Below are 21,944 nucleotides of genomic sequence, written 5' to 3'. Positions count from 1 at the left end.
CAATACTCAAGTCTGTCAAGATCTTTCTGAGTCTATCTTCCAAAACGTTGGCAAACCGCCCCCCCCCAGTGTCATCTGCAAATTTGACAAATTCCCTTTATATCTCTTGATCCAGATCATTTATGAAGATGTTGTAGACTATTGAGCCTAAGACAGAACATTGAGGTACCCCACTGCATGCTTCCTTCCATATAGATGTAGTTCCATTGAGGACTACAGGCTGAATGCAGTTGGTCAGCTAACTATGAATCCATATGATGATGATATTGTCTATCCCACATCGTTCTGTCTTACCAAGAAATAGGCTGTGATCTACTTTGTCAAATGCCATACAAAAGTCCAAGCATTCTCTGATCCATTAATTAATTGTGAGCATGTTTTTAATTCTGCAAAGAACGTATTTATACTATTTAAGCTACTCCAGTATGATGTAGTTAGGGTCTTGGGAAGATCCAGTTGATGTTGAATCATGGAAGTTCATTTGATGATTTTCATTTTGAGAGTTTGGAAGAAATACGAAGAATGGTTGTAGGAATTGGGTATGACTAGTCTAGAGAAAAGAAGAACTAGGAGTGCCATGATAGCAGTATTTAAGGGGCTAACACAAAGAAGAGGGTTTCAAGCTATTCTCCAAAGCACCTGAAGGCAGGACAAGAAACAATGGATGAAAACTAATCAAGGAGAGAAGCAACCTGAAATTAAGGAAAAACTTTCTAACAGTGAACACAATTAACCAGTGAAATAGCTTGCCTTCAGAGGTTGTGGGTGCTTCATCCCTGGAGATCTTTAAGAAGAGACTGGACAACCATTTGTCTGAAATGGTTTAGGGTCTCCTGCTTGAGCAGGGGGTTATACTAGAAGACCTCCAAGGTCCCTTCCAGCTCTATTCTGATTGATAGATTGAACCAGTCAATCTTTCAGTCAATAGGTGTCATAGGCTGCTGATTGGGAGATAGTTTAGGAATGTGGTATATATTAGCTCAAATCCTCACATTTTTTTCCTTAACTTTTCCTGCATATTGATTTTGATTTACTCAATATGTAGATTAAAGCTCAAGAAATCATTGATATAATAGGGATTCATCGGAAACGTGTCTAATCCAGCATAGCTATTTTATAAAACAAATGTGGCAAACCCTTTGCACTGCTTATTTCTTTCCCTTTTAGTATTAAACTGATTTGGGCCTCACAGTTTATGGATTGTAATTTTAGTATAGTAGACCATGTGTAATTAACAGACTGGATTTTATCATAGATTTTTTCTATTATTTTATTCTAGAATTTTTAATCGTATATTTACTGAGTGTTTTTATTTGTTCTGGTCTCTGGTCTATGACTGTAATAAATCTTTTAAATAAATGGATCATAAAAATTGATATCCCCATATTAGTAACTTTTTTTCTAATAGGCCTACATTTTTAATTCAAAATCTGTAGTTCCCTAAAACATCAGCAGAGAGCAGTGCTAGACAAATAGAGTTCTAGGATGAACCAAGGCAGGAAAGAAAAAAAATAATCCTAAAAAATATATAGAGATTTTGAGCGTCCAAAAGCATTATAATAGGTAAAGGTAAAGGTTCCCCTCGCACATATGTGCTTGTCGTTCTTGACTCTAGGGGGCAGTAATAATAATAATAATAACAACAGAGTTGGAAGGGACCTTGGAAGCCTTCTAGTCCAACCCCCTGCCCAGGCAGGAAACCCTACATCATCTCAGACAGATGGTTATCCAACATTTTCTTAAAAATTTCCAGTGTTGGAGCATTCACAACTTCTGCAGGCAAGTCGTTCCACTTATTAATTGTTCTAACTCCATTTCAAAGCCGAAGAGCCAGCACTGTCCAAAGACATCTACATGGTCATGTGGCCAGCATGACTAAACACCAAAGGTGCACGGAACGCTATTACCTTCCCACCAAAAGTAGTCCCTATTTTTCTACTTGCATATTATGATAGAGCTTATTAAAAGTTAAAGTAAACTAAGAAAGAATGATGAGGTAAATAAAATAATTTGAAAAATAAATGATTATTCAAATATATGGATTTCTTTATTTTTCAGCAAAGGGATTCCGCAGCTATATGTAATATAATGTTGTTTGAAAGGCAGTGAAAAACAGTTAATTTATTATTCTTAATTTAAAGTAATGCATAATAAATATAACAAGTTTGTCATGGTTCAAAAGGTCAAACATATCTTGATTAAAGACATAACTTTGTTTATAAGGTGTATCAATTACCTGAATCCAAAGAGCTCTTGGCAATATATAGAAATAAAACAAAATAAATAGCTTAAATATATTTATTTATTTTATTTATTTATTTATTATTCATATTTATATACCGCCCTATCTCCCAAAGGACTCAGGGCGGTTTACAGGCATTTAAAAAACAGATAAATACAGTCTAAAAACAATTAAAAAACTTATTCTAAAAGCCTAATAATTAAAAATATAAGAATAAAACCCAATTTAAAACCCGTAAATTAAAATCTAGCTCAGTCCTGCGCAATTAAATAAGTATGTTTTAAGCTCGCGGCGGAAGGTCCAAAGGTCCGGAAGCTGACGAAGTCCTGGGGGCAGTTCGTTCCAGAGGGTGGGAGCCCCCACAGAGAAGGCCCTTCCCCTGGGCGTCGCCAGACGACATTGCCTCGCTGACGGCACCCTGAGGAGTCCCTCTCTATGAGAGCGCACGGGTCGGTGAGAGGTATTCGGTAGCAGTAGGCGGTCCGTAGATAACCCGGCCCTATGCCATGGAGCGCTTTAAAGTGGTCACCAAAACCTTGAAGCGCACCGGAAGGCCACAGGTAGCCAGTGCGGTCGGCGCGGGATGGGTGTTGTGGGGGAGCCACGAGGGGCTCCCTCTATCACCCGCGCAGCCGCATTCTGGACTAACTGTAGCCTCCGGATGCCCTTCAAGGGGAGCCCCATGTAGAGAGCATTGCAGTAATCCAGGCGAGACGTCACGAGTGCGTGAGTGACCGTGCATAGGGCATCCCGGTCCAGAAAGGGGCGCAACTGGCGCACCAGGCGAACCTGGTAGAACGCTCTCCTGGAGACGGCCGTCAAATGATCTTCTAGAGACAGCCGTTCGTCCAGGAGGACGCCTAAGTTGCGCACCCCCTCCATCGGGGCCAATGACTCGCCACCGATGGTCAGCCGCGGATTTAGCTGACTGTACCGGGATGCCGGCATCCACAGCCACTCTGTCTTGGAGGGATTGAGCTTGAGCCTGTTTCTCCCCATCCAGACCCGTACGGCCTCCAGACACTGGGACAGCACTTCGATAGCTTCGTTGGGGTGGTCCGGCGTGGAAAAGTACAGCTGGGTGTCATCCGCATACAGCTGGTACCTCACGCCGAAACCACTGATGATCTCACCCAGCGGCTTCATGTAGATGTTGAACAGAATATATAATAATATCAACACAAAACATAAAAATTATTTTGGTTTTAACAATGCTACACCATCAATTTTGAAAGGTCTTCCAAAAGAGCCAATATCTCTTGATAGACCACAAGCGGAGCAGCCACCTTGCTTCCTACTTGTTCCATGAGATTGGGGGCCCACACAAATAAGACCCATATAAGATTCGGGGCCCACACAAATAAGACCCAAATAAGATGATTGTCAATCATCCTCTCGTTATATTTTTGGCTCTGCACATGTGTGGGGAATGGAGGCTCGCGGCTGAGACGGGAGACAGCGAGGGACGTTTTTCTTGAGAATGGAGGCTTCCTGAGCCTCGCCGAGCCGCCTATACCCCCTGACCCGCTGGATCGTCATCCCAGCAGCCGCAGGAGGGGTCTTTGGACCCTCTCGAGTTAGCGGCTGCGGAGAACGGGCAGGGGGGGTGGCGATGCGGCGAGCGGCGAGCGAGCGGCCATTTCGTTTGGCGCGTGGCCTGTTGCGGGCGGCCTGTGGGCGGCCTGCTGTTTTTCGGCCTGCGGCCTGCTGGCAACCTGCTGCTTTTCGGCCTGCAATCTTCCTGATTTGGACGTCTTTGACACTCTGGCGTCTTCGGCACCGGACGGCTTTCATCTTCCCAGCAGCCCGGGAGTGTTTTTTGGGCTGCTGAGGTATGTGTCCTCGCGGAGCTGGCGGACACGAAGACCGGGCCTGATGGGAGTTTGCAGACGGTGGCGGCCATGGTGCGGGTGGTTGGGGCGACAGGTGGAAGGATACGGCCCACGCCCGCGTTTGTCTATCGGCGCCTGGTCTGCTGAGTTTACATCTACGCCCACCCTCATCATCAGTGTTGGAAGTTTGGACGAGACCGCAGCACGGAAATAAGGCCGCGGGGGGTGAGATCTGAGAACAGCGTCCTTCTTGGCCCCATATACTATTCTCCTTGTTGGGTCATTGTTGTTTCGACGGGTTTTGAACCCCCCCCGCCCTGTTTGAAGAGGTGGGGGAGGGGATTCCACCCGGTTTTGTAAGATCTATCGGAGGATTCCCTTTCCGGGAATTGACAGTGCCAGCGATGGTGGGGATGACGACGCTACTCACCTACTTGCCATATGGGTTTGTCAGCCTATTTTTGACTTTCCATCGGACAAAGTGGCCTCCCATTGGTCGGACCATCTATTCTTGCCTTGTCCATTCTGAGGATATGACTCTCTCTCACTTTCTCTACTTTTCAACATGCGATACTCCGCACATGAACTCCTCTGCCTGCGAGGTGCCCCCGCCTCACAGGAATGCATTACCAAGGGCCGGCCTCAATGACGGGTCTTGGGACCCACAGAGGTGGCATGCGTCGAAGAAGAGCCTTTGGGGATTTTTAAACAGGGAATTTTTAAAGGGGGGGGAGGGCAAGGGCGGGTGTTGGGGGAAACCCGTAGAGGAGGGCATGTCCAGTCCTAGCGCGTGCTCACGACACTATTTTAGCTGGTCCGAAGACGGGGGGGAGGGGTCTGAACAGAGCAAAGAGTATCATTCCATCTGTACGGTAAGTGGGAGGGGCAGATATGGCGGAGGCAGGGGGCTGTATCGTTCTTCGGGAGCACGTGGCCGATGTCTAAAGACGATCACGTGCTCCGGCCCCCCAGTCCTCACTCGTTCCCCGGATGGTCAAGATCCTCAGAGCTTGGGTCTACGGCTGATGCTCTGCAATGCCCGGTCCGTGGTTAACAAGGCTCCCCTGATTTGTGATCTGATTCAGAGGGAGTCCGCGGACTTTATGGGCATTATGGAGACCTGGCTGGGCACAGAAGGGGGTGTACCCCTGGTTGAACTGTGCCTCCGGGTTTCCGCGCATTCCATCAGCCGAGGGCCCAGGGTAGGGGTGGGGGGGTGGCAGTTGTGATTAGAGAAAGTCTGGAGCCGAGGGAGTCCACTGTTCCTCAGATAGCTGGCTGTGAATCCCTCCTTGTGAAGTGGGGCCATCGAAATCAGATGGGGTTGTTGATCACATACCTGGCTCCTTGCTGCGTGACTACAGCCCTACCTGAACTACTGGAGGTGCTTGCTGGCGTGGCGGTTGAGATTCCCAGACTTTTGGTCTTGGGAGATTTCAACTTGCCATCGGCCGGCTTGTCATCAACAGTGGTTCAGGAGTTCCAGGCCTCCATGACGGCCTTGGACCTGATTCAAGTAACTGATGGCCCTACACACATTGGGGGAGGTGCGCTAGACTTGATTTTTATCTCTGGTCAGTGGGTAAATGATCTGGATTTAGGAGATATAGTGAAAGAACCGTTGTCATGGTCAGATCATTTTCTCCTTCGCCTAGACTTTCAAACCACTGCTCACCACCGCAGGGAGACAGAGCCGATGTGTTGGTTCCGTCCCAGGTGCCTGATGGACCCGGAGAGGTTCCTGACGGAGCTTGGGCCGTTTCCTGAGGATCTTACCCACGGCACGGCTGAAGAACTGGTTGCGGCTTGGGAACGGGCCGCGGCTGGGGCTTTGGACCGTGTCGCGCCTTTGCGGCCTCTGACCCAGCGTAGATCTCAATTGGCTCCCTGGTTCTCCGGGGAGCTGAGAGAGATGAAACGCCGGAGAAGACACCTAGAGAGTGTTTGGAGGTCCAGCCGCTCCGAGGCTGATCGGACACTAGTGAGATCCTTTACTAGGACCTACCTAGTGGCAATGAGGGAGGCGAAGCGTTCCTACGTTTCCACCCTCATTGCATCGGCAGATAATCTGCCTGGCCGCCCTGTTTCGGGTGACCCGGTCCCTTCTTCAACAGGAGGGACGGGATGACCCCCTGCAGGGACGAGCCGAGGAGTTTAATGGTTATCTATACGATAAAATCGTTCAGCTTCGTGATGGCTTGGACCATGATTGCGATGATTCAGCCGAGGTGGCAGAGACTCGTCTTGTTGAGGTTATTTGAGATGAGTTTGATTCTGTGGCTCTCGAGGACGTGGACAGGTTGCTGGGGAGGTTGCATGCAACTACGTGTTTACTGGACCCGTGTCCTTCCTGGTTAGTACTGGCTGCTCAGGAAGTGATACGAGGCTGGCTCCAGGGGATTATAAATGCTTCTTTGGTTGAAGGGGTTTTCCCCACCGCCTTGAAGGAGGCGGTGGTGAGACCTCTCCTGAAGAAGCCTTCCCTGGACCTAGCTATTTTGGGAAATTATCGTCCAGTCTCCAACCTTCGCTTTTTAGGTCGCGAAGGTTGTAGAGAGTGTGGTTGCATGGCAGCTTCCCCGGCACCTGGAGGAAGCTGTCTATCTAGACCCGTTCCAGTCCGGCTTCTGACCCGGTTACAGCACGGAGACGGCTTTGGTCGCGTTGGTGGATGACCTCTGGAGGGCCAGGGACAGGGGTTGTTCCTCTGCCTTGGTCCTATTAGATCTCTCAGCGGCTTTTGATACCATCGACCATGGTATCCTGCTGCACCGGTTGGAGGGATTGGGAGTGGGAGGCACCGTTTATCGGTGGTTCTCCTCCTATCTCTCCGACCGGTCGCAGACGGTGTTGACAGGGGGACAGAGGTCGTCCTCGAGGTGCCTCACTTGTGGGGTACCTCAGGGGTCGATTCTCTCACCTACTCTGTTCAACATCTACATGAAGCTGCTGGGTGAGGTCATCAGTGGTTTCGGGGTGAGTTATCATCTGTACGCTGATGATACTCAGCTGTACTTTTCCACCCCGGACCACCCCAATGAAGCGGTCGAAGTGCTGTCCCGGTGCCTGGAAGCCGTACGGGTCTGGATGGGGAGAAACAGACTCAAGCTCAATCCCTCCAAGACGGAGTGGCTGTGTATGCCGGCACCCCGGTACAGTCAGCTGCACCCGCAGCTGACTGTTGGGGGCGAGTTAATGGCCCCAAAGGAGGTGGTTCGCAACTTGGGCTTCCTCCTGGATGGTCGGCTGTCCTTTGATGAACATCTGGCGGCCATCACCAGGAGGGCCTTTTACCAAGTTCGCTTGGTTCGCCAGTTGCGTCCCTTCCTTGACCGGGATGCCTTATGCACAGTCACTCACGCTCTGGTTACGTCTCGGCTGGATTATTGCAATGCTCTCTACATGGGGCTGCCCTTGAGGTGCACCCGGAGGCTGCAGTTAGTCCAGAATGCAGCTGCGCGAGTGGTAATGGGAGCCGCTCGTGGCTCCCACGTAACACAACTGCTCCGTAGTATGCACTGGCTTCCTGTAGTCTTTCGGGTGCGCTTCAAGATCCTGGTTACCACCTTTAAAGCGCTCCATGGCTTAGGACCCGGGTACTTATGAGACCGCCTGCTGTTACCTTATGCCTCCCATCGACCCATACGCTCTCACAGAGAGGGCCTTCTCAGGGTGCCGTCCGCCAAACAATGTCGGCTGGCGGCCCCCAGGAGTAGGGCCTTCTCTGTGGGAGCACAGACGCTCTGGAACAAACTCCCCCCTGGCTTACGTCAAGTGCCTGATCTTCGGACCTTTCGTCGTGAGCTAAAAACTTATTTATTCATTCAAGCAGGACTGGCATAAATAGTTTATTTTAAATTGGGGTTTTAGTAATATTTTAAATTTTAATTTTTTTTAAAATTATCGGCCGTCTAGTAGTAGTTTATTTTAAATTCTTTTAATTGTATATATTCTGTATTTTATTCTGGCTGTACACCGCCCTGAGTCCTTCGGGAGAAGGGCGGTATAAAAATTTAATAAAATAAAAAAATAAATAAATAAAAATAAATATCTCATGTGTGGGATTTCAGCAGATGCCCTTTGTCTGAACTGGGTGGGAAAAATCTTATAGGGAAAGGCAATCTCTTAAATACAATTCCCAGGCCCTTGATTATGTAGGGCTTTATAGATATTTATTAATGACCTGAATTACACTGGAAGAACAATAGCAACCAGAGCATATGTATTAAATGGTAGTACTAACTCTCCTTAGTATGTATATAGGCCATTATATTTTTTTAACCAGCTGAATTTTACAGATGACTTTCAAGGGAGCCTTATGTAGAACTAATAGTAGTAATCCAGTTGTAAGATAATAAGGGTATAAGTGATTATCTTTACTGCATCCAATTCCAGGCAGTGGTGCAATTGGTATAACAAACTAAAACTAGACAGATGCACTTAACCTCCTACTTTTGTAGCAAGAACTGTGAGCCCTGCACTCAAGTTGCAGTCTATCTTCCCTGGAGGAAAATAGCACAATTGTTAATCAAAGTGGAATCCTGGAAGCAGTGTGTTTCTGATTTAAATGCATTCCATCTTGTTTCAGTTAATTCTAGTCTGTTTTTCCATCTATGCCCTGACGGAGTCCAGGCACTAAATCAGGACTTCTGAATCTACCACTTGACCCAGGTAGACATATAAATCCAATATCAAGAGCCGTGATGGCAATGTGTTTAGAATGCATTAGAACCCTAATTCTGTTGACTGCCAGCAGTTCTCCAGGTCAAGGTTGACTCAGCCTTCCATCCTTCCAAGGTCAGTAAAATAAGGACCCAGATTGTTGGGGGCAATATGCCTACCCCTTAGAAAGGGCTATAAAGCACTATAAAGTATATATAAGTCTAAGTGCTATTGCTATCACCTGTATGTTGATACCTCACTCCAAACCAATGGATGATCTTTCCTCACCCTATTTCTACAAGCTAAATCTACCCATTCCGGAGCAAAACACCATAAAACAGTGTCTCTCATGCCCAAATTTAATAGGCATTTCAGAAGAATACCATGGTTGATAATATCAAAGGCTGTTGGATAAGAATGGTTATATTCCCCATCCAAATCCTATTAACAGCCATTCATTAGAGCAACCAATGCAATTTCCAACCCATGCTCAGAGTTTGAATCAAGATTGCCATTGGTCCAGATTGTTCTTCAGAGTTCTTTGTAATTGCCATACCATCATTTTCTCAACAACCGTCTTCAAAACAAAAAGCTGGTTTATGAAGATGAACTGGTATATATCCATTAAAAGTGGGTCCAATACTGATTTCTTGAGCAGAAGAAAGACCAATGTTCCAAAGCAGCTGGAAGCATCCCATCTGTTAAAGATCCTTAATCATCTTAATCTCTTAAAGATCCTTAATCATCTTAATCAGTGATGGGCTTCAATTTTTTTAACGTTCTCTGGCCTAATGACTGGCTGGGTGGGCATGGCCAACTCGACATCGCTTCTTTGCCTAAGAGATAGCCTATGTCTTTTGCTCTCTCTGGACTAATGACTTAAAGAGCTGCCTCTAGACATTCATTTTAATAAAATTTTTAGAAACCTGCAGTTGAAAGTTCTTCATGTCTCCTTACCCTGAAAACCCAATTTCATTTGGAATTTAACCCCAAGCTGATTGCCCTTTTAGCATTTCTCTTGATACTTCTCCAAAATGCACCCCCAAGAAGCCATGTCTCTCTCTCTCTCCTCTCCTCTCCTCTCCTCTTCTCTCTCTCTCTTACATACACACACACACTAAGCGAAATCCCTTGTTATGGAGACTTTAGAATCACAGGCTAGAAGGTACCTTGGAGGTCTTATAGTTCAACCTTCTCAAGGCAGAAGACCTCATACATATGCAAGTTTGCAGACATTCCCACCACACACTTCCTCCTCCCACCGCCACAGGCAGAAGGCCCAAGAAAAAGCTCCTGGTCTGGGCCCACAGCCCTTCCCAGGGAGCAAAGCAAGAACTTACTGATCCATCCCACCTCCAGAGTGGTGGCACTCTTGGCTGGCGGGCTTCAGGGGAGGAATTTTCTCTCAGGCCTCCCACCCATCAGGATGTTGCTTGATCTTGCAGCCACTTCTTACGGCCTTTGTTGGTGCTGTGCATGCCTTGCGTGCTCGGGGAGATGCTCCATGTGCTCTCCAGGAGCTGTTTCTCTCCACTGCTGCTCTTGCTGGGAGGCATCTTGTACAGCACAGTGAAATTTAGCAGCTGTGAGCCACCACTTCCCCTAAGTCCCATCCGGAAAGCGCTGCAACAGAGAGAAGCAGCCAGATTGAATGCTGTTTTTTTTTTCTGCCACAGCGCTTTCTGCATGGGACTTACAGGACCCAAAGTGGTGGCTCACGGCTACTAAATTTCACTGTGCTGCACAAGATGCTCTCTCAGCAAGAGCAGCAGCAGAGAGAAAAAGCTACTGACCCAGAGAGCACATGGAGACATGGAGCATCTTTGCGAGCAAGCGAGGCTCACCCAACACCAAGGGCTAGAAGAAGCAACTGCAAGATCTGAGAGATGCCAGAGATTCGACCCGGCTGCTTCTCTCCACTGCAGCACTTTCCAGATGGCATTTCTTACGGGTAGGAACTTTACCCAAACCGCTTCAGCCCCCCTGAGCCCCGCCGACCCCCTGCACCTGCATTGCCCCCTCCCTTCGGCCAAGTGTGGCAGGACACAGGCCAGATAAATTGCTTTGGCTTCGGCCCAGGGGCCATAGTTTGAGGCCAGAGAGGGGCATGCAGGTGGAGGCCCCAGGGAAGGCCAGGGACTTGTGTGTTCCCCTGACCCAAGGTGAAGGGCAAATGGGTGGCACATGGGCAGAGACCCCATGGAAGGCCAGAGCCAGGGACTGGCGTGTCCCCTGGGCCCTGACTCGAGGCGAAGGGTGAGTGGGCAGCATGCAGGTGGAAGGATGGTGAGAGCCAGGCCCGAAAGGTGGCTGAGCCTCCCCAGGTCTACCCCTTTGACTGAGTGCCCTACCTTCACTGGCAGCAATGGTAAACAGAGCGGGTGAGGCATGGAGATTAGCTGGGCTGCGTGGCCAGCATGGTAGGCTATAGGGAAGGCAGCCAAGCGGGCGAGGCACAGAGATCAGCTGGGCCATGTGGTCTGGGTAAACGAGCCAGAAAGTAGCTGGGCACTGGCGTGACTCCAGCCACTGGCCAAGGCAGGCAAGGTGACATAGGGTGGGGTGGGTGGGGCCAGCCAGTGGTGGGATTTGCCATTTCGCCGAACTGCACAGAATCGTAAGAACCAGTTTGCCCGAACTGGTCCAAACTGGCAGCAGCCCACCTCTGATCTTAATCAGTCAGTTGAATGATGGACCATTCCATTAGTACAGACCTGACCTTATAAAGAACTGTGTGTTATTTGCTAAAATCTACAAAGTAAAAAAAAAAACCTTTAACAATATTGGCAAGCCATCATTTCTTCAGTTTCCATCCACTCTAGCTTCCAAGCCCATATCTAGACAAGTGATTTTACCCATGAACTGTTCACCCAATATTGCACTAATGGAATCTTCCAGCCCATCCTTTCTTAAAAATACGTAGAACACTCAAAATGGTATCACTGTTTGAGTAAAAAGGTTGAAAAGTAATCCTTCTTTGTTGTCCTAATTGTCATAGAGTGGACAAAACTTTGAACCAATATGCAAGTGTGAATGTATTTACTTCCCATTTTCTGCTAGCATTGTTCTAGGTATGAGATTTAGTATGAAGATGGCCTTGATCTCACTTGTTGCTGTCCTGTGACAGACCCGGATTGGGGGTGCCACATCAGTCCTAGTACTCTTTGATCTCTCAGCAGTTTCCAATACCTTTGACCACAGTATCCTTTTGGATCAATTTTGGGGGTTTGGGATAAAAGGCATGGTGACTAGTTTCAATCCATTATGATAAATGAAGGGAGATTGGCCCATGGCTTCTCACTTATGGGATGCCACAATGCTCAAAGCTCTCTCCTCTCATGTTTATAATCAAACAAAACCATTGGGTGAGCTCATCTGCTAGCCAAGCCTCAATTTACTGATTATACCCAGTTATATATCTATATCTATGAGTAGCCAAATGCTGCAGTCGAAGTCCTAATCCAATGCCTACGTAGATACTATGTAGTTTTGGACAAGGAGGCTCCCATCCTGATGGACCAAGGGGATGTGTTTATTTGGGTTCCCAGATAGTGGAGGTGATCCACTGTTGACTCTCAGTGAGTTGTACTTAGATTCTCAGCTCCTGCTTGAACTTCAGGTGGAAGTAGAGTTCAAGAAATCATTCTAAAGTACATCACGCACCAGTGGATGAGGATGAGGATTTCCTGGATGAGGAGGTTCTTTAAATAGTCATGCCATAATCATATCATATTGTGATTACTATTTGCATGTACTTTGCGTTGTCCTTGAAGTCATTTGGAAGTTGTATCCAGTCCAGAATGCAGCAGTGATAATGATGGGGGTGCCATAATAAGTGCATGCAACTCTACAGCTTAATGAGTTCATCTAGCTACCAGTTGGCACAATTCAAGATCCTGGTTATGAATTTAAAATCCTTCATGGCCCAGGACTTGCCTGCCTGAAGGACTATTTTAAGCCATCTCTTCCCAACTGCTCCTACCGAGCACTTTGGGTTTTCTTGATTAAACTGCCTAAACTGTTACAGACTGGTTTTCCTCTAGAGATTTTAATGGTTCCCAACTTTACGTTGAATAGGAAATCATTAAATATCTGTTGTTCCCCCAGTTCTTGGGGGACACAGTGACTGACTGAATTTCCTTCCCCTCACTTGTGACTGGGTCGAAGATTTCCTGATGGATCATCCACAAATAGTAAGGGTTGGGTTCTTTACATCTTCCACCCTGAAACTTAGCACAGGCTCCCCTGTGTGCTCAGCCCCTACCTGTACTCACTGTATACACATGAGTGCATATCGTCTGATCCATCCAACATCATAATAAAATTTGCAGATGATACAACGGTGCTGGGTCTTATAACTGGAGGGGACGAATCAGCAAACAGGGAAGAAGTCCAGAAGGTATCCGCATGGTGCTCAAAAAACAATTTACATCTAAATACTAGTAAGACAAAGGAGATGGTACTAGATTTCTGAAAGCACAGAGAGGAACCTGCCCCATATATAGAGAAGGGCTGTGTGGAGAGGGATTCCTCTTTTAAATTCTTGGGAGTGCTTATTAGTTAAGATCTCATCTGGAAAAACCACACGTCCCTGGTGGTTAGTAAGGCTCAACAGAGACTTCATTTCCTTAGACTCCTGTAGAAAAATCAGATGGAACAACGGCTAATGACCACCTTCTACCAGTCTATGATATAAAGTATTATTTCATACTGTATAACAGTATAGTACGCTGGTTCAACAGCTGCAGACAGGAAGGTACTAAAGAGAGTGATTACCATATTTTTTGGCATATAAGACACACCGGAGTATAAGACGCACTTTAATTTTTTTGGTGGGGGGGACAAGAAAAAAAGAATTTTGCCTCTGCCTATCAGCATCAGGATCAGCCACGTCCAGATTTCCACTTGATTTTGATAACGAGCAGCACAGTTATCTGTTTAAAACAAATCCTATAACTCTACATGTCTTTAACTGGAATGAATGGGGTGGGGGATGATTTTCATGGGGGCAGAAGAAGGACTTGGCACCAAAGGCTCTGTTCCCGAGATGCCCCCGTCTTCCTACCTATAGCTCTGGGAGGAGGGTCAGAGCACAGCTTGAGGAACTAACCTCTTCAGGATGTGGGAGGGGGGAAATCTGCCCAGCAGCTTTGGTGAAGAAGGCGGGCTGGTCTACTAATTTAATCACTTTTTTAAAGAATGAAATAAGATTGGTTTGGCATGATCTGTTTTTAACAAACCTGTAGTGGCTTCACAATTCAAAATTCACAAGGCAGAGCAGAAAATGTTGTATTATTAAGCACCAAGTTGAGTTTTAGGCATATTTGGGGGGGGGGAAGCAACATTTCCAGATCTTTATGATAAGATTCCCTTGATTATATAAAGATCCATTATGATAAAATGTATATTTGGGAATTGTTAGGTTGACTGGATCTTGGATATAGAGATTAAAATAGTATTTCTTAACTTCAGTAACTTGAAGATGTGTGGACTTCAACTCCCAGAATTCCCCAGCCAATTCTGGGAGTTGAAATCCACACTTCTTCAAATGGTCAGGGTTGAAAAAACTGGATTAGAGAGGCAGGATTACAGGGAGTTTTAAACTCTAAATTTTTCCATTTTTCTAATCTGGACATTGTGATGTGGACAGTGAAGCTCAAACAAAGGTTTCATTCCAAGTTGCCTTACCTATTTTGACATGGTGTGATTAAAGTTAGGACTATTCCCACCTGATATGTGACTTTGGGTGACTTTGGGTCGGTCGTTGTCTCTCTCAGCCCAACGCACCTCACAGGGTTGTTGTTCTGGGGAAAATAGGAGAAGGAAAGAGTCTTGGTATGTTCGCCACCTTGAATTGTTTACAACCCCCAGCCTTGGCCTTCTGAAATGCTGAATCCGCCAGCCCCCACCCTTTGAACGTTTTCCAGCAGTTCCAAGCGGTGGGGTTCTGGGCCAGGGCACAGCCTGTCCTGAAGAGGAACAAACCTCTTTGGGACACTTTGTGGGGGGGGATCAGCCTGGTGGTTTTGGTAAAGAAGGCGGGCTCCACAGTTCACGGCCGGTCACCCCTTTGGCTGCCCAGTGGGCAGCTCAGAACACTGCCGCCACCGCCTAAGTGGTCTCGATGCCCAGGAGCTGAGCTGAGCCGAGCCGAGTGGGAGGCATGAAACGTCCCTCCTTTCCAGCCACCGCTGCCCATTGGCCCAATTCCCCAAGGGAAATTTCAGAGCTGCGTTTCAGGTGGCAGCCAGTTCCCCTGCAATGGGCAGCGGGGAACCGGGAACCCTCTTGGATTCAAGGAGGTGATCGCAGCGCTGCCACCTGAAAATGCTCCTTGGGAAAGAGGTGAGTCTGCTGAGAAGGAGGACAAGGATGGGCGGCTCTGCAATGTTGCAACGGGAGCTCAATTCAGCACAAGAAACCATTAGTTGCCCCCTAACCCCACTGGATGACATCACCAGGTCTCGTTGTTTCAGCAGAGTAAGGAAGATACTTAGGGACGATTCACATCCTGGTCAGTGTCTTTTTTCACTTTTACAATTGGGCAGAAGACACGGAAGTATAGCCAGCCAGACAAACAGGTTTAAAAACAGCTTTTATCCATGGGCTGTCAGACTCCTAAATACAATTGCAATCACTCCATGCATACATGGAAACTTATGACTGGTTTCCAGTGGTGGGCTGCTGCCAGTTGTAACAATCGGTTCACCCAGCATCAAAAATGTGAGCGCGCACATGCTAGCTTTACTCGCTGCATGCCTTCCCCGCATGCACACAGCCTTCCCCATATGTGCACGGCTTCAAAAACACAGCGATATCGGACGGGAATAGCACCGGAGTAGGTGGGCAGGCCCACCCACAGGTTGCAACTACTAGTTCGCCCCAACCAGTCTGAAGTGGCAGCAACCACCTCTGCTGGTTTCTCCCTAATTACTTGTATAAGGACCATTTTCTATATTATTCATGTTGTTTTGTATTTTGTTACTCTACTGGTCCAATCCATAACAAAATACAATATGGACCAGTAGAGGTTAAATCAATTTCCTTGTATAAATGTACAATGACAATAAAGGTGGTTATTATTGTTGTTGTTGTTGTAGAGACTTTTCATTTGGTTTTAATAGCTTCATGACTGATATTTTGTTTTCTGGTCAGTGTGTTCATTTATACGTTGGGTTTTTAATTTAAAGCTACATAGAGTCATCTAAGGTACAGGTGCCCTTGGAATTTAACAAATAAATTTTTGTATGCCATTTTCAAAGACTTTATCTTTGACTTTATGTATTTAAATTTGATTGTGAATCTGATTTTTTAACATAAATAATAGGACAATATCTATCCAGTTCTATCTGTGATTTTGCTGCATCCAGGTGTTATCTGATCAAGTATTTCAGTTTTATCAACATTTAGTACCAAGCTGATTTTTTCTATTTTTTGCCTTCATGACATTTGTAAATAGTGCTTGTTCTTAGACAACAAAAAGCATTCCTGCTGGGGGTTTTTTAAGGTTACCATTCTTTTTTTCTTTTCTTTTTTTCTTTTTTCTTTTCTTTTACACAATCTGACAGACACACAACGTATAACATATAAATATTTCCTATTTCTAAACAGCGTTTCTTAGTGGTCTTCTCTCACTTGTATACCTTCCCCCCTTATCACATTTGTTATTTTATTTTCTTTCTTATCCCCTTTTCTTTATTTATATTAAATTATTTAATATTAATAGCTTTACTTTTCTAGATTCTTATATATTTATTATTTACATATTATACATTCCTAATACATTCTGTACATTCTAATTTCTCCCCTTTATTTTTTTCCTTTATTTCTAGACTCAAGCCATTCATACCATTTATTCCAGATTGCATAATAATCTGTCTCTTCTTTCTCTTTAATTTCTTTTGTTAACGTGTCCATTTCGACACACTCTAAAATTTTCCCTATCAATTCTTCATCTGTTGGTATCTCTTCTTGCTTCCAATTTTGTGCATAAGTTATTCATGCAGCTGTTATAATGTGTAGAATCAGATATTTTATTTCTTTGGGGACTTCCGTTGGTGATGTCATCGTGAAGAGGGTGAGGGAACAGTGTGCTGTAATCAAAACCCCAAACTTCTCTACCAGGAGCTCTTTTTAGGGCATCCTCGATCCCATAGAGATTGAGGAATAAAAGGAAAAGTTCCAAAGCCCCCAGGTGACATGCAATCGCCAGGGAGGAAAAGGAGCAATCCCTTTAAATCCAGTAGAGAAAAAGTAGGCCTGTAGGCTGACTAGGAGTGATGGCAACCATATAGTGTGGAAGCAAAGAGTGATAAAAACAGTTTCGAATGACAGAAGGAGTGGACTCATAAGAAGACGAAAAGAAATTGGAGAAATGGAAGTACAAAACGATAGAGGCACAGAGGAGGTGGACAATATAACTCCAACAAAGCGGCGACAGAACAGATTGGAATCATGCTGTGAAAGAGACTGGAAAGAAGGTTAGTGCGAAAGGAGGAGGATCCCAGAGAGTGGAATAACAAAAGAATGGAATATTTGTGGCAGAGATAACACTCTTACAAATGTAAATTGGGACTGGTCACTGTTAAAAAACTGAGATTTAACATTTAAAAAGAAAAGAAGAAAAGTGGATAGATGGACTGGAGAGTCCAGTGAAAGAGTTTGAAAGAGACTGATGCAATAGCACAGCAGAAAACTACAGCCAGAAACCTAATGTGTGAAGAGAGAAAGAGAGACAAAGAAGTATAAAACAAAAACAAAAAATATATCATGATATTTGTATATATATATATATATACAAATATATATATATGTAATTAATTGAACTTGAGAGAATGGAATGACATAGAGTTAAAGGATTATTGAATGAACGAATAAGATATTAAGTGAATTATAAATAGTATATAAGATATTTAAAGTAGTACATAAAGTTTTGTGTGTGTGTGTGTGTGTGTGTGTGTGTGTGTGTGTATCGGGGTGAAATGCTCCCGGTTCGCACCGGTTCTCCCGATTAGGTAGTGATGGCAGCTGCTGGTTCAGAGGACTGGTAGCAAAAATCCCTGGCCCCGCCCCCCCTGCCTCTGCTGAGCCGCACCATCAGCAGAGGTTTTTTTTTTTACTTTTAAAAGTTTTTCTTCAGCCAAAAACATACCTTTAAAAGTAAAAAAAAAAAAACCTCTGATGATCTTGGGGCTGAGCAGAGATCATCAGAACAGTTTAAAAGTTTTTTTTTAAAAAAACCTCTTCAGCCGAAGGGGAAAAAGAGGAAAGGGGGGCTTTAAAAGGCTCATCTGGCCATCTCAGCTGAGTTCAGTTCTAATGTCAGTCTATTACATTCTGCACATTCAAATATTTCTGCACATTCAAATATTTTCTTTATTATTTCCCATTTTTTTGGTATGTTTACACTCTTCCATTGTTGGGGTAAACTATTCTTGCTGCTGTAATGATATGCAATGTTAGATACCCTTTACTTAAACCTTCTTTTAAGAAATACGGTAGTTCTGGTTTGAATTCCACTTTCTGTCCTGTCATTTCTTCTAACCACATTTGGATTTTTTGCCAATATACTTATGCTTTTCTACATGTCCACCATGAGTGGTAACAGATGCCCAGTATTTAATAACATTTCCAGCATTTAGGTGATAAATTTTTATACATTTTGGCTAGCCTAGCTGATGGTAGGTGCCACCTATAAAACATTTTATATAGGTTCTCTTTGTACAACGTGGCCAAAATTAGCTTCCTGTTTCTTTCCCACAATTTTTCTCACTTTTCCAATTTGATATTCTACACAAAGTTCTTTGCCCATACCACCATTGTCTCTTTAACACGCTCTTCCTCCATTTTGTATTCTAATAAAAATTTATATATTGCTTTAATCATTTTCTCCTCTATCCCCAATAAAGATATCACTAATATCGCTATTATTGACCCATGTTTTCAAATCTTTAATATAACTTGACTGAATTTGTAAATATGACCAGCATTCCAATTCTAACCCTTGTTCTTTTAGCTGCAGTCTTGATTTTAATTTCCCCTGTTCATTGTATATATCTTTGTATGTCACAATTTTTCCCCAGTTGATAAGATTTGGATATACCACCACTTCTAGGGTGGAAAGCCAGATCGGTATTTCCATATAGTTCTGGTTTTTTATTTTGTTCCATATCTCCAATAATGCCTGTCGTATGTGATCCCTTATGTCTTTCATACCAGAGGAATGCATGCTATGCTTGAATGTCATGACTTTCTAATGTTAATAACCTTTTGTTTCTTAGGGTTATCCATTCTTTGACCCAGGTGATCGTTGCTAGTTGGTAATATAGTTCCCAACCGGGTAAACCAAACCCTCCTCTTTCTTTGGCCTCCTAAAGTCATTTCAATTTAATTCTTGACTTTTTCCCCATATAAATTTCAACACAATTTTGCATTTGAACATGTATTGATGTTGCAGAAAGGCTAGGCCATCTGGAATCAAACTTCGCATCCAGTCCTGCCAAGTGAGAAGTAATCAGCAGCAGACCTAATGAAGATGAAAAGTAGACCTGGACATCATTTAATTAAAGATACTATCTGACCTCATCACCTTTGTTGATTATTCCAATAAAATCATGTGGTGGTGGTGGAGTACATAATGGAACTGCCCTGCAGTATAAAAACCAAAGTGGAACATAAATTTCCCAATATGACCTTTATCTGTTATCAAGATAGTGTCAAAGCTTTGCCTCCAACTGCAATTTATCCAGCTAGTGCAAGAATATGATGATCAGTGTGAATACAATGATATTCAAGAACACTGATAAATCATCATAATTAGGGTTTTTTAATCTTTTTCTGACTCTAATAATTATCTGAATATATCTATTATCCATTTTATATTACCTCTTGGATCTTGTACATGTCTGTCTTTTCTGAAACATGCCTGTTTATTTAACATTTCTTTCTTTACTGTTTTTTCTTAATGAAAAATCTGATTTTTTTTTCAGAATTTTTCTTACTTTTCTATCTGAAACAAAAATTTGCTTATGTGTAAGAAATGACTGCAGTGGTTTACATATTCTTTTGAATCTTCATTATGGCTGTTTCCCATAACTAATTTTTTACACTTTCTAGCCCATATAGTTTTGTTCCAAATTTGCTGCTTTACCGCTAATAGCATTTTAACAACTATTTCTCCTGTACTTTAAAGAAGTCTACTGGGTATTTCATCTGCATATGGTGCTTTTTATGTCCTTGGAAGAGGAAGTTGGAGGTTATCCTTTGTATATATTTTGCTTTCATTTCTTTTTCTTTATGCCTCATTGCACCTCTATTCGTATTTTCTTTTTTCTTTTTCTTGACTAGTTAGTTTATGTAATTTTATAGGTACATTTTGTAAAATTTAATATAATTGTGACTCAGATAAAAGCACAGTATAAAACAATTTAGAACAATAGAAACAGTGACTACGTTAAGCATTAAGTTTAAAACATTAAAAGTTAACAAAAAATTAAAGAAAAAGGAACCAATATGTAAATGGGGTGGAGATAGAATCATTTCTAATCTACTTATCACCTCTAGTGTGGGATGCCCCCATAGGAGACCCTGACCAGTTGGCAGAAACAGGTTTTCAGGCCTTTCAGAAGGCCAAGGGGGTGGAGGCAGATCTTACCTCAAGAGACATGATATTCCAAAAAGTGGGAGACATGGAAGAAAAGTTTCTTCTCCTGAACCTACCAGCCAAATTTCCTTGGATTCCAGTAGGATCCATAGCATGACCCTTCTGTCAGCACAAGTGGGACAAGCCAATCCTATTAGGGCAAGATAGTTCCTCAGGTAGCCTGGACCATGCCATAAAGGACTTTAAAAGTGATAACCAATACCATGAATTAAACCCAGAAGCAACTGGGCAATGAGTACAGTTTGCGCAACTATGCTGTTACATGGGCCACCTGAAAGGCTTCTAGAATTGTCCACACTGTTGCATTCTGTGCCAATTATAGATTTTGAATACTCTTCAAGTGTAGACACATGTACAGACACATGTACATTGCAGTAGTCCAGAAGTGAGATGACCTGGTTATGAATGACTGAGTGCAGGGCTTCGTGATCCAGGAAAGGATGCAGTTGGCTCACAACACAAAGTTGTGCAAAATCTATCCTAACCTGTTCTTCAAGCAGGAGTTATGAGTCTAGGAGACCCAATTGCCACCCCAGATTGTGCATGGGGTCTGTTTGGGTACTGCAGCTAATTAATTGACAGTCTTCCTTCTTTGTTGCAAGAAATTAGTTTTGAAACTGTTAACAAATTCAATCAGAAATCTCAAAAGCCTTCTGCTCACCATGGTGTCGAATCAGCTTTATAGAATAAGCACAGTCTGTCCCAGAAAATCCTGAATGTAAAGTAAATCTTGTCAGTGGTACCCCAATAATATTCAAGGAGTTTTCCCTTGCATTGATTGAATTAAACAGTAAGAACTGGGAAGGTGCAGACAAAGTAAACTGCTTTCCCAGTAGGCAAAATTATACCCACAAGCACAAGATAATTTTTTTTTTAATGTAAACTCCATACATATCTTAAATGAGGAAAAGAATATGTACATTTTCTAATAGTGGTAACATGTTTAAGGTTTTTGAAATTTGTATTGCATTTGAACTATTTTGCAAAGTGGTATCAAGTGTTGTTTGCAACTCAAAAAGTAGAGAAAATTAATGTTTGAAAGTGCTTATTTGTGAAAACTTTTAGAAAATATTGACTTGTTCAGATTCTTAAACTGTTTCCTAATGCTTGCTGAATTTTGTATAAATCTTAACTTTAAATAGTAATCTAATGTCTTCAGTGTATCACTTCAAGTAGAAATACTGTAAGACAATTTAAACAAAAATTTGTCTCCTTGGCTGCTAATTTTTTTTCATAGAAAACTACTCAGTGATGTGAACATTGAAGTACCTATAGCTTAGACATATTTTCTACCATATTCTCAATGAACTTTCAGTTATTCTTGTCAGTGATTGTCTTCTCATAGCTTCGCTATTCTGTGGCTTTTTTCATACCATCCATTTTCCTGTAAATATTAGTATTAATTCCATAGAAATGTGGTCAAGTTTTAATTTCTCAGCTCATGGAGTATGTATTTCCTTTGGGTGCATTGTGAATTTTTTTATATGTAAAGTATTTTTTCCTTTAAAGTAATCTGATCCTTTAACTAAATCTAACTTTTATTTTT

At 43.6% G+C, this 21,944-nt stretch overlaps 1 protein-coding gene across 1 annotated transcript in view; it reads left to right on the top strand.

Moving 5' to 3' along the window:
• The window catches only part of GALNTL6 (polypeptide N-acetylgalactosaminyltransferase like 6), a 962,275-nt gene that overhangs the window by 911,551 nt on the left and 28,780 nt on the right, over positions 1-21,944 (top strand). The window lies entirely within an intron of this gene.

This window comes from Ahaetulla prasina, chromosome 8 (assembly GCF_028640845.1).
Source record: "Ahaetulla prasina isolate Xishuangbanna chromosome 8, ASM2864084v1, whole genome shotgun sequence".
Classification (NCBI taxonomy): domain Eukaryota; kingdom Metazoa; phylum Chordata; class Lepidosauria; order Squamata; family Colubridae; genus Ahaetulla; species Ahaetulla prasina.
The sequence above is the reverse complement of the archived record's forward strand: the minus strand, read 5'-3'. Positions and strand labels throughout refer to the sequence as shown.